The 9,669-nt window shown below is 40.5% G+C and overlaps 1 pseudogene; it reads left to right on the forward strand.

Moving 5' to 3' along the window:
• The first annotated feature begins 6,345 nt into the window (after positions 1-6,345).
• LOC147327294 (ras-related C3 botulinum toxin substrate 2-like) lies at positions 6,346-7,475 on the forward strand (annotated as a pseudogene).
• The last annotated feature ends 2,194 nt before the right edge of the window (positions 7,476-9,669 follow it).

A 9,669-nucleotide genomic window follows, 5' to 3' on the forward strand; every position in this document is an offset into this window, starting at 1 on the left:
AGTGTGTAGAGTGGGGTGTTGTTTTTGTCACATGGTGAAAGTGACCTCATGGGGAGCAAAGAGAACAACTGAACAATTTGGGGATTCACAGACTTTCGTAATCGCTAAAAACAATTAATAAAAATTGTTCTGTGTGAACTAAAAGCTCAAATATAAACCATCCTGACACTGACACAAATGATCTGCTGTTTATAAGCAGGACAGTGTTTTCATGAGCCTGGATGAAGCTAATTTGCATGAGTTTAACCTGCTGGTCAAAAACTTGCATGACTCTGATATCACTCTAACTTTCTTCTGTTTATTTATTCATTTTTGCTAATTGTAGTAGATTAATATGTTCACCAACTGATTGTTGGCCTGAATGTTTGAATGTTTGCAGTTTCAGGTCCTACTGATCAGTTTTAAGTATTGTAGAAAGTGAGCAGCAATTGAATCAAGTCCTGGGATGAAATGGGACAAAAGGGTAATGTGACAGCCACATTAGTTCCCTTCCCTCGTTTAACAATGTGTAAGCAGACTGCTTTAACCTGCAATTTACTGCATGTTGTTAGGCTGCATGGTACAACCACAGTCTGCTAACCACCCGTGGTGATCGAAGGTTTTGAGGTCTTGCTTGAGCTACTGATGAAGTTTTATCAAAGCTTGTTAAGTTTCCCAACCACATTTTATCCTGATGGTCCAAGGCTTAAATCTTTATGCTCACAGACGTACTTCTGTAATTAATCAGTGACCGATTTATTACTTTAAGTTACAGTGTGAGGGGCATTAATGAACATAAATCAGATTTAACTGGATTATGTGTTTAGGTCAAGAGACACAGACCTTCATCTTTAAGAGGCTCTTCTTGAATATCTAATCACGATGTTTGCCATGCAAGTACACTGGGCGGTTGTTTTTAACACAATCATTTGATGATTCTGATGAAATGAAGTATTGTTTCAATGAGCTGTGGCACCATTCTTGCTTTAGCAGTGAAAGGAGTCAAGTAGGGCTCCATCAGGAAGAGGGCCCCAGAGGTCCTATCGCCCCGCCCACTTCCCTGGGGCTTGAACATCAGTGGATTTCCACTTAAGCAAAGCCTCATCAAGTTCCTGCAAACAGCACCACACACACACTATCATGTACAGAGTGTGGATGCTGTGTCTAAGACCACGATCAATGTGTTTCCACCATCTGGTGCAAGCTTCATCTGTCTCACTGTGTTCTCCTAAAGGCCAAGACAGCAGGACAGTGAAATCAATCTCACTTATAGGTGCCAGAAATCAGAGGATGTGAGATGGTGGTAATCAGGTTATGCATTTGTTGTCTTCTCAGCAGGTGGGAAACATCTCTCTTTATTTGTTTATGTACATGTGTATCAGAAATCTATTTTCCTGTACAGCTCAGGATTAAGGAACAATGTTGATCTAATCTAATGAAGATCAGTGAAAATACTGACATTAGTGACGTTAACCCTTGACTAAGAGTTTCTTAGTCAATTGTTAATGGGAAACACATTTCCACACCACCATCTTCTAAGCTGTGATGCTACATGTGCAGCAGCAAACGTCCAATTAGTACCGATCAGAAGGTTGGAGGTTCGATCGCAGCCTGATCTGATCTGTATCTCAAAGTATCCTTGGACACGATACTGAACCCCAAACTGCTCTTTCATGTGTCCATCAGAGTATGAATGTTAGATAGAAAGAACTTAGGTACAGAAAAGTGCTTGTATGAATGGGTGAATGAGGTGTATAAAGTACTTTGAGTGGACCTCGGGGAATTTTTTCAGTAAAATATCATTGAGCTCTGTACAGCTGACAACCTCAGTCTCTGCACAGTGAAGAGAGGGTGATTCACCAGGTTCTAGAAATAAAGGGACAATTAGTTCAGCTTAAAGCACTTTTTAAAAAATGATGCAGATTTGTATTTTATGCAGAAATGCAGCAGAAAGAAATAAAATGGTCTGAGCTCACAGGAAAAGCTTGTTTTTGCTTTGAACACATTAGAAATGAAGAAAAATACAATTTCAGTACAAATATCTGCAACATCTCTTTACTAATAAAGTAACAGTTTGGATGGTTTGTTTTCTTTTTTCTTAATACAACAAATTTGTTAAAAATCATCTTCCTTCTTTTCTCATTAGCTAGTCCAGTGGTGGCACCATAACCTGCGACCTCAACTCTGGAATGACACAAGAAGTGTTTGGACGCTTTTCTCTCCTTTTTTTGTCAGTTACATACAAATACATATATTGATTGTTTTGCACGTTAACTTTGAAATGTTGCCCTGAGGCCTGTACTATGAAGCAGGATCTCATCTCTCCAGGTAACTTCAGAGTTCTATATGAAGGATTTTGACTTCTTACCAGAGAAAATTGTAAGAGTAACCCTGACCTGCTGTTATATTAGTTATGTCCTTTATAGAGTTTTAGTCACCACTTTATCATCACGCACCACACCTGGCTAGCATGCTTGCACTGTGCTTGCTCAGCGCATTGGGACACCATTCAAGCTCACTGCAGCACATGCTACTTCCTGTTTTAAAGGGCCTTGTAGCAGCCCTTGTTACATGCGTGGGCACGGAGCGAGTGGGTTACCTCTGTGTGACTTCAAGCTGCAGAGGGTAAGGCTCTGACTGTGGTCTGCATATATGTGCCGAGCAGCAATTCAGAATACCCACCGTGCACAGTTTCTGTGAGGTTTGGCATAACTCGATGCATTGAATCATTTTCATATTATACAGACAGAATTATGCAGTAAGAACCTGCAGTTAAATATAGAAACTGTTGTTGAATACTCACTGATACACAGAGGCAAGAGAAGAGGCAGCAGACACAGTGTTCCTGCCATTCACCCTCTAACAACTGCCTTTCTGTTGAGCAAACACTTTGGCGACAGTGGGAAGGAAAAACTCCCTTTTAACAGGAAGAAACCTCCAGCAGAACCAGGCTCAGGGAGGGGCGGGGCCATCTGCTGGGACCGGTTGGGGTGAGAGAAGGAAGACAGGATAAAGACATGCTGTGGAAGAGAGACAGATTAATAACAAGTATGATTCAGTGCAGAGAGGTCTATTAACACATAGTGAGTGAGAAAGGTGACTGAAGAAGAAATACTCAGTGCATCATGGGAATCCCCCAGCAGCCCACCGCATTGCAGCATAACTAAGGAAGGATTCAGGGTCACCTGGTCCAGCCCTAATTATATATTTTGGAAAGTTTTAAGCCTAATCTTAAAAGTAGCGATAGTGTCTGTCCAAACAGGAAGCTGGTTCCACAGAAGAGGGGCCTGAAAATTGAAGGCTGTCCCTCGTATTCTACTTCTAAATACTCTAGGAACAACAAGTAAGCCTGCAGTGTGAGAGTGAAGTGCTCTAATAGGGTGATATGGTACTACAAGGCTTTTCAGGGAGTTTTTAGGACATCCTGATAATAATGAATTACAGTAGTCCAACCTGGAAGTAATAACTGCAGCTTCACTCTGAGACAGGATATTTCTAATTTTAGAGATGTTGCTCAAATCGAGGAAAGCAGTCTTACATAGTTGTTTAATATGTGCATTGAAGGACATGTCCTCGTCAAAAATCACTCCAAGGTTCCTCACAGTGTTACTGGAGGCCAAGGTAACGCCATCCAGAGTAAGAATCTGGTTAGATGCCATATTTCTAAGATTTTAAGGGCCGAGTACAATAACCTCAGTTTTATCTGAATTTAAAAGCAGAAATTAGAGGTCATCCAGGTCTTTATGGCTTTGAGACATTCATGTAGTTTAACTAATTGGTCTGTGTTATTTGGCTTAGCTAAGCTAAGGTAGCAAATTCCTAAAAATACAGGGAGTGAATACAAGAGAGTGTGCTTCGGATGAAGCAAGTGAAGATTAAACTATGAAATAAGAAGTTATCTATAAGTTTTTAGTTATTTCGGCTATCCAGATAAGCTACACAAAAACACAACCATGTGTTGGAACAGGAAGTGATAGGAGGTGAGAAAAATAACCTTAGGACAGGTGAGATTGGTCAATGGTAGAGCTATTTTTCTGAAATTACACACGTTAGTAACGTGTGTAATTTCAGAAAAATAAAATAAAAATAAAAATAAATAAAATAAAAATAAAAAATAAATAAAAATAGGAAGACACAGTGCTGGTTCAACAAGACAAAGTGGACAAGTTTACAACACCATTCAACGCAACACCACACAAAGTTGTAAGCAGAACTGGAAACCAAGTCATTATTGAATCACCAACAGGAGCTCGCTATCACCGGAATACCACACATGTGAAGAAATACGAGACAAATGAGACCAGAGAAGGACACTATGACACAATACCTGTAAGGGAGGAAGGTGAAACACCCACAAAGACTGACACCTTCACTCCAACACCACAAGAGGGCTCCCAGGGGCCAGAGAGACCAAGTAGATCACAGAGGGCTAAAAAGATACCCGAGAGGTTTCGTGATTTTGTGGTGAAATGAACTATAATATGTTAAGGTGAAGAGGTAACTTACATTTGGCAAGTTTCAAGTTCATATGTGTATTTCGACATGTATATATTGAAAAAAGAAAGGTACATGTGTGGTGAGACATTTAGATTATATAATTGTTAGAAAGTAAGACAAGAAGAATGTTCAATGTTGGGGGAAAAAAAGACATCAAAGTTATTACAACTAAAGTTTGAATCTAAGGAAAAGGGGGATGTCATGTATTGATATGGCTATGTCTTAATGTGATGACCTTTGAACCGGATGTGGTTGTCCGAAGGAAGCCCCGTTAAGTGGCTAGTTGTAAGATGGACAGTGTTCAATAAAGCAACATAAAGACCGTGCTTTATGTCCTGATTCAATTCAGAGTGCTCTGCCTAATTTAGTAATAAGGTGGGCACACAACAAGTGGGCTTGACTTTTGCGCCTATTGGCTGATCGTTTACTATCGACTAGTTTTCCTGGATACCTGCTCCGCGGACGGCTGCCACAGGTAGCAAAAACGTGCTAGGTCAAAGGTCAGGGAGGATGGCGGACTGGTGTGAACTTCAGTCAATTCTGCTCATTTTAGCAGATCAGATAGAGAGGGTAGATACATTTACCTGTAGATACTGTTTTGAGTCGTTTAGATGATGTTTCTGAAATGCTTGGGATGATAATTGCTCTTCAAGATGTTAGCATCGATGACAGCATTGTCGAAAGTTTAAGATCAATTCAGCACCGTGTTCGTTTGGAATACGCCGAGGAAGAACAGTCTTCAAATGTTGGTCGTCCACGTCTTGAAATCCCGGCTGCAGCACTCAGGACTTTAGTGCTGTCCTGGATAACCATCGGGGTAATTGCCGATATGTTTTCTGTGTCTCCGAGCACAATTAGGAGGAGAATGACGGAGGAAGGTCTAAGGTAAGTTTATGCTGTAATTTAACACCTGTGTGAGTCTGTACACAGCATTATTTAGATGTTGACCTTAATTATGACGTTTGATATTGAAATATTATCGCTTACTTTTTTATTGTGAATGTCTAAAATAAGCGGGGCAGCTACGGCTAGTATAATAACTATACTAACTATATTATATATGTCAAAAAATACACTCTGTTAATATCACTAATGGCACAGGAGGATGAGTGTACTTAAGTAGTATTTGCACAGACCTAATGGAAAAGCAGAGTGTGCCATGGTTAGCAGGTGTTTCTACATTTTGGGAGAAAAACAGCAATCAGACTGCGTGAATGTTGTTCTTCCAGCAATCTGAACTCTTAACTCTATAAATATGTTTAAACAACAAACAGAATCACGTATATCCTCCCTAACCACCAGCAGGATCTCAGATAGTGTTGACTGTTTGTCATAGTTGTTCTATGTTTGACAGTTAACGTTATTTCAGTGACTTTTCTATTTCAGGAAATCCATCCATCTTTTTAACTACTGGGTCATTAAGGAGGCTGAAGCCCATCCCAGCTGTCATTAGGCAAAGGGCGGGGTAGACCTCGGACAGGCCATAAAACAGGATTAATCTGGTACACTAGTCTCTTTCTTTCTGTAAAAAAAACATCTGTGTCTGCAAACATTTGTGTTATCAGTTTCATTTGAGCCTGAATACATTTGAATATGAATATGAAATTTCTCAAGTTTTTAAAAATGAGAAATTAAACTGTTATTCTACTATGAGACCACACGGGGGCAGCCCTGCCTTATTATGTATTATTCTCTCTTACTAGACATGGTTAGGATGGCTTTTGTGTCAAACTAACCAAAGTAATGTTGTTGGTTAATGTTTTTGTGAACAGTGGTATTTCAAGTATGGTCCTGTTTTTTTCTCCATTACAGGAGTTTCACTGGTTAAACAATCAGTGAATTGAAAGATTGTTGAATGAATGAATAACCAATGAAATGAAAGGTTGCCTATGACTTGTTGGCTGATCGCTGACCTTCTCTACTCTCCCCACAGATTCGACAAATATTCAGCTAATGTGATGGTGGACAGCAAGCCGGTCAACCTGGGCCTCTGGGATACAGCTGGACAGGAAGATTATGACAGGCTCCGCCCACTGTCCTAGCCACAGACGGTACAGAATCACACATACACACACAGGCACACACAGTAACAAATGGACATAAAGTTACACAGACAGAACTTATATAACATGTCAGCTAATTAAAACTGCAGCAGCTATTCTAATTCTTTGTCTCCTTGTCTCTCCATCCAGGATGTTTTCCTAATCTGCTTCTCCCTGGTTAGCCCGGCATCCTATGAGAACGTCAGAGCTAAGGTGAGTTTTGGCTGTTTTTTATGAGGCCTGTCTCTCAGCTGCCGAGGAACAAAATGTAAAAAAGAACAAACGGAACAAAAGCAGGAATTTATTATAGAGAAAAAAAATAGGTACTTGGATTACAAAATGGAGAAAAAGCCTAAACAGGTCTAATAATTGATGTGAATGAATGATTGATGCTGTGGGTGAAAGTTGGATGATGTATTTCTCTCATCTTTAATAGCTACAGCATATCATTTGTTTTTCATGCCTTCATCCACCTTTCTGTAACACCTGGCATCAGAGCTTCATCTCCCTCCACCTTTGATTCTGTTTTTTGCCTCTAACATGTTCCTTGATTTTGCGTGTTCCCCTTTCTTGCCTCTTATTTAGTTTTCCTTTACTCTGTATTCTGCCAGTGGTACCCTGAGGTCCGTCACCACTGCCCCTCCACGCCCATCATCCTGGTTGGCACTAAGCTGGATCTGAGGGATGAAAAGGATACCATTGAGAAACTGAAGGACAAGAAGCTGGCGCCTATCACCTATCCACAGGGCCTAGCTCTGGCTAAGGAGATAGGTCAGTCACTCTTACTTTATTTGCTTGAAAAGCACTTTAAGATTTGAAGCTCTCCTCACCAGTGAAGATATGAAACTAGCAGATGAAGATGCTAGAGAACTTTGTAGCCTGACTGCCTCTGCAAATTTTTGTTATTCCCCTCATTTCCTGGCATCACAGTAAAAGTATAGTAGCTGTAGTTGACTATAGTGTTCTTTGAAAGTTGAACTTATTCTTCTCCACTACCAGCAAACCTTTCTTCTCTTACTTTGTCTTTGTAGTTCTTTCTCTTCTTTTATTAACATATATGTGTCTTCGCATGTATAGATGCAGTCAAATACCTGGAGTGCTCAGCCTTGACCCAGCGTGGTCTGAAGACTGTGTTTGATGAGGCCATTCGTGCCGTCCTCTGCCCTCAGCCCGCCAAGGTCAAGAAGAAGCCCTGCTCGCTGCTGTAAACGGTACGACTGAATAAAACACAGAGGAAGAGGAGGAAGAGAGATTAGACGTTTGAGAGAAGAGAGAAACAAAGTGAACTCGCTCATTAAATCAACACATAAAGTAGAGTAGAGGTTTGAGGGCTTCTTTTCTTTTCTTTGAACATAAGTCTGAAGCTATTCAATCAAGCCTTTTATTTGTCACATGCAATGTTTACATCTGCAGTGAAATTGGACCCCCCGAACATACATACGTATCAGCTCCAGCCTTGAGACCACAGCTGACACCGATACGGTAGCTGCATGAAATGATGGTGGTTTTCCTTTAGTGCGAACAACTGCATGTCAATTTCACAGTTGGTCTAACAGTCCATCACTGGTCTCTCAGTCTCCCGTTGGAGAGCTTCTCTGAGATGTTATCAATCTTGTGCTCAGAGAGCAGAGACTGCCGTGAGCTTCTCCAAGATCTTATCCGTGCTGCGTTCAATGAGCCCATTTTGAGAAGTCACGACCCGTCCCATCATTTCCATCATAGCGGGCAGCCTTGTGGGGTTTTGGAAAGCCAATTCCGCCTTCCTTGATAAGCCAGGGCCAAGCCAACTCCGAACAGCAAGAACCCTGTTATCATGGTTCCGAAAAGGTAGATGTCTACAATGTTCTCGATTGACAGTCCCGCCAGGCACACGACCCTCCAGTTCCTCCACCCGTCCATTGTGTATCCAGAGGGGAACGTCCCTCTAGGACACTCGGACTTACTCAAGCCCAGGCTTCTCGTTGAGAAGAGCGTGTCAATTGCATTCAGGGACCAGTTGTTCAAATCCATAATTCCTCTTTTAGGTTGTAACAGACCGTGAGAGTCATCCAGGGCAAAAGTAGAAAAGTAGACGAGACTAGACAAGGACATTGAGAAGCCAAGCAGGAAAGAGAAGGAAGAGGGAGAGGAGAAAAGTGCGACTGCCTTCATCCAGAGCCAAACGAGAAAGGAAACTGTAGACACTTATCACTAAGAGGTGATTCAGAAGTTTGTTCTTGCACATATAATGGACAGAAACATTAAAGAGAAAAGAAAAGACATAAATGAACACAACACAAGACAGAAAAGTTTCACATGCTTTGTACTCAATTTCATTTTTTTGCAGAGGAAAAATAAATTTGTCCTGAATATTGTTGGAGTAATTTTGTCCCACAGGCATCAATTTAACCCCATGATTTATGTGACCTTTGTTTTAGATTCTCACAGGAGCACAGAAGAAGAGAAAAGGACTGCAGACCCTGAAGAATATATGCAAATCTGCCATGTCTCTAATGTATATCTACAACTTTAAACAAAACAAAAAACCAAACAATGTATGGTGTGCAGGTTTGCTATTGTTTTAGAAATGCCAACGAGCTCTTAAGTCCAAATCCAGACGCTGCCCAGACAGGATTTCTTTGTAAAATATATCAGTTTAGAGATTATAGACCCTTTGAGTTTAAGTGTAAGTCTGAGAGCAGCATGCTGCCTTCATCTAAAGTACTGCCAACAATATATATGTGTTTCATGAAACCTAAAATAAAAATAACTTTTGTAACTGAAATAAACACAGTGTTTCAGTATGATTTGTTCACTGTGCTGTTTTCAGGGTGATGAATGTAAGGAGCAGAAATGGTCGTTTGTGAGGAAGCAAGCAACAAGCAAACTTGTGTCTGAATAAGATTTATTAACAAATGTATTATTTGTTGTGCTATTAAAATAAAAATAAAACATTTGATTGCACAAAAGATTCACATTATTTCTCCACAACATGTGACCTTTTGGATTGAATGCCTATACTCAACTATGGGGGATATAAAATTCTCATTTTGATACAGCTGCTGATATCGCCTATACTCTATCCTTATTTACATATTGTGGAGAACAGCATCTTTTTCTGGTGGTGAGTTGAAAATGTTCAGACTCAAACAGCACTTTCAGTTTTGCAGTT

Source organism: Aulonocara sp. 'chitande type north' Nkhata Bay, linkage group LG6 (genome assembly GCF_057382095.1).
Source record: "Aulonocara sp. 'chitande type north' Nkhata Bay isolate Kocher_YH1m ecotype deep benthic linkage group LG6, A_spYH_male_GT1.1, whole genome shotgun sequence".
NCBI classification, from domain to species: domain Eukaryota; kingdom Metazoa; phylum Chordata; class Actinopteri; order Cichliformes; family Cichlidae; genus Aulonocara; species Aulonocara sp. 'chitande type north' Nkhata Bay.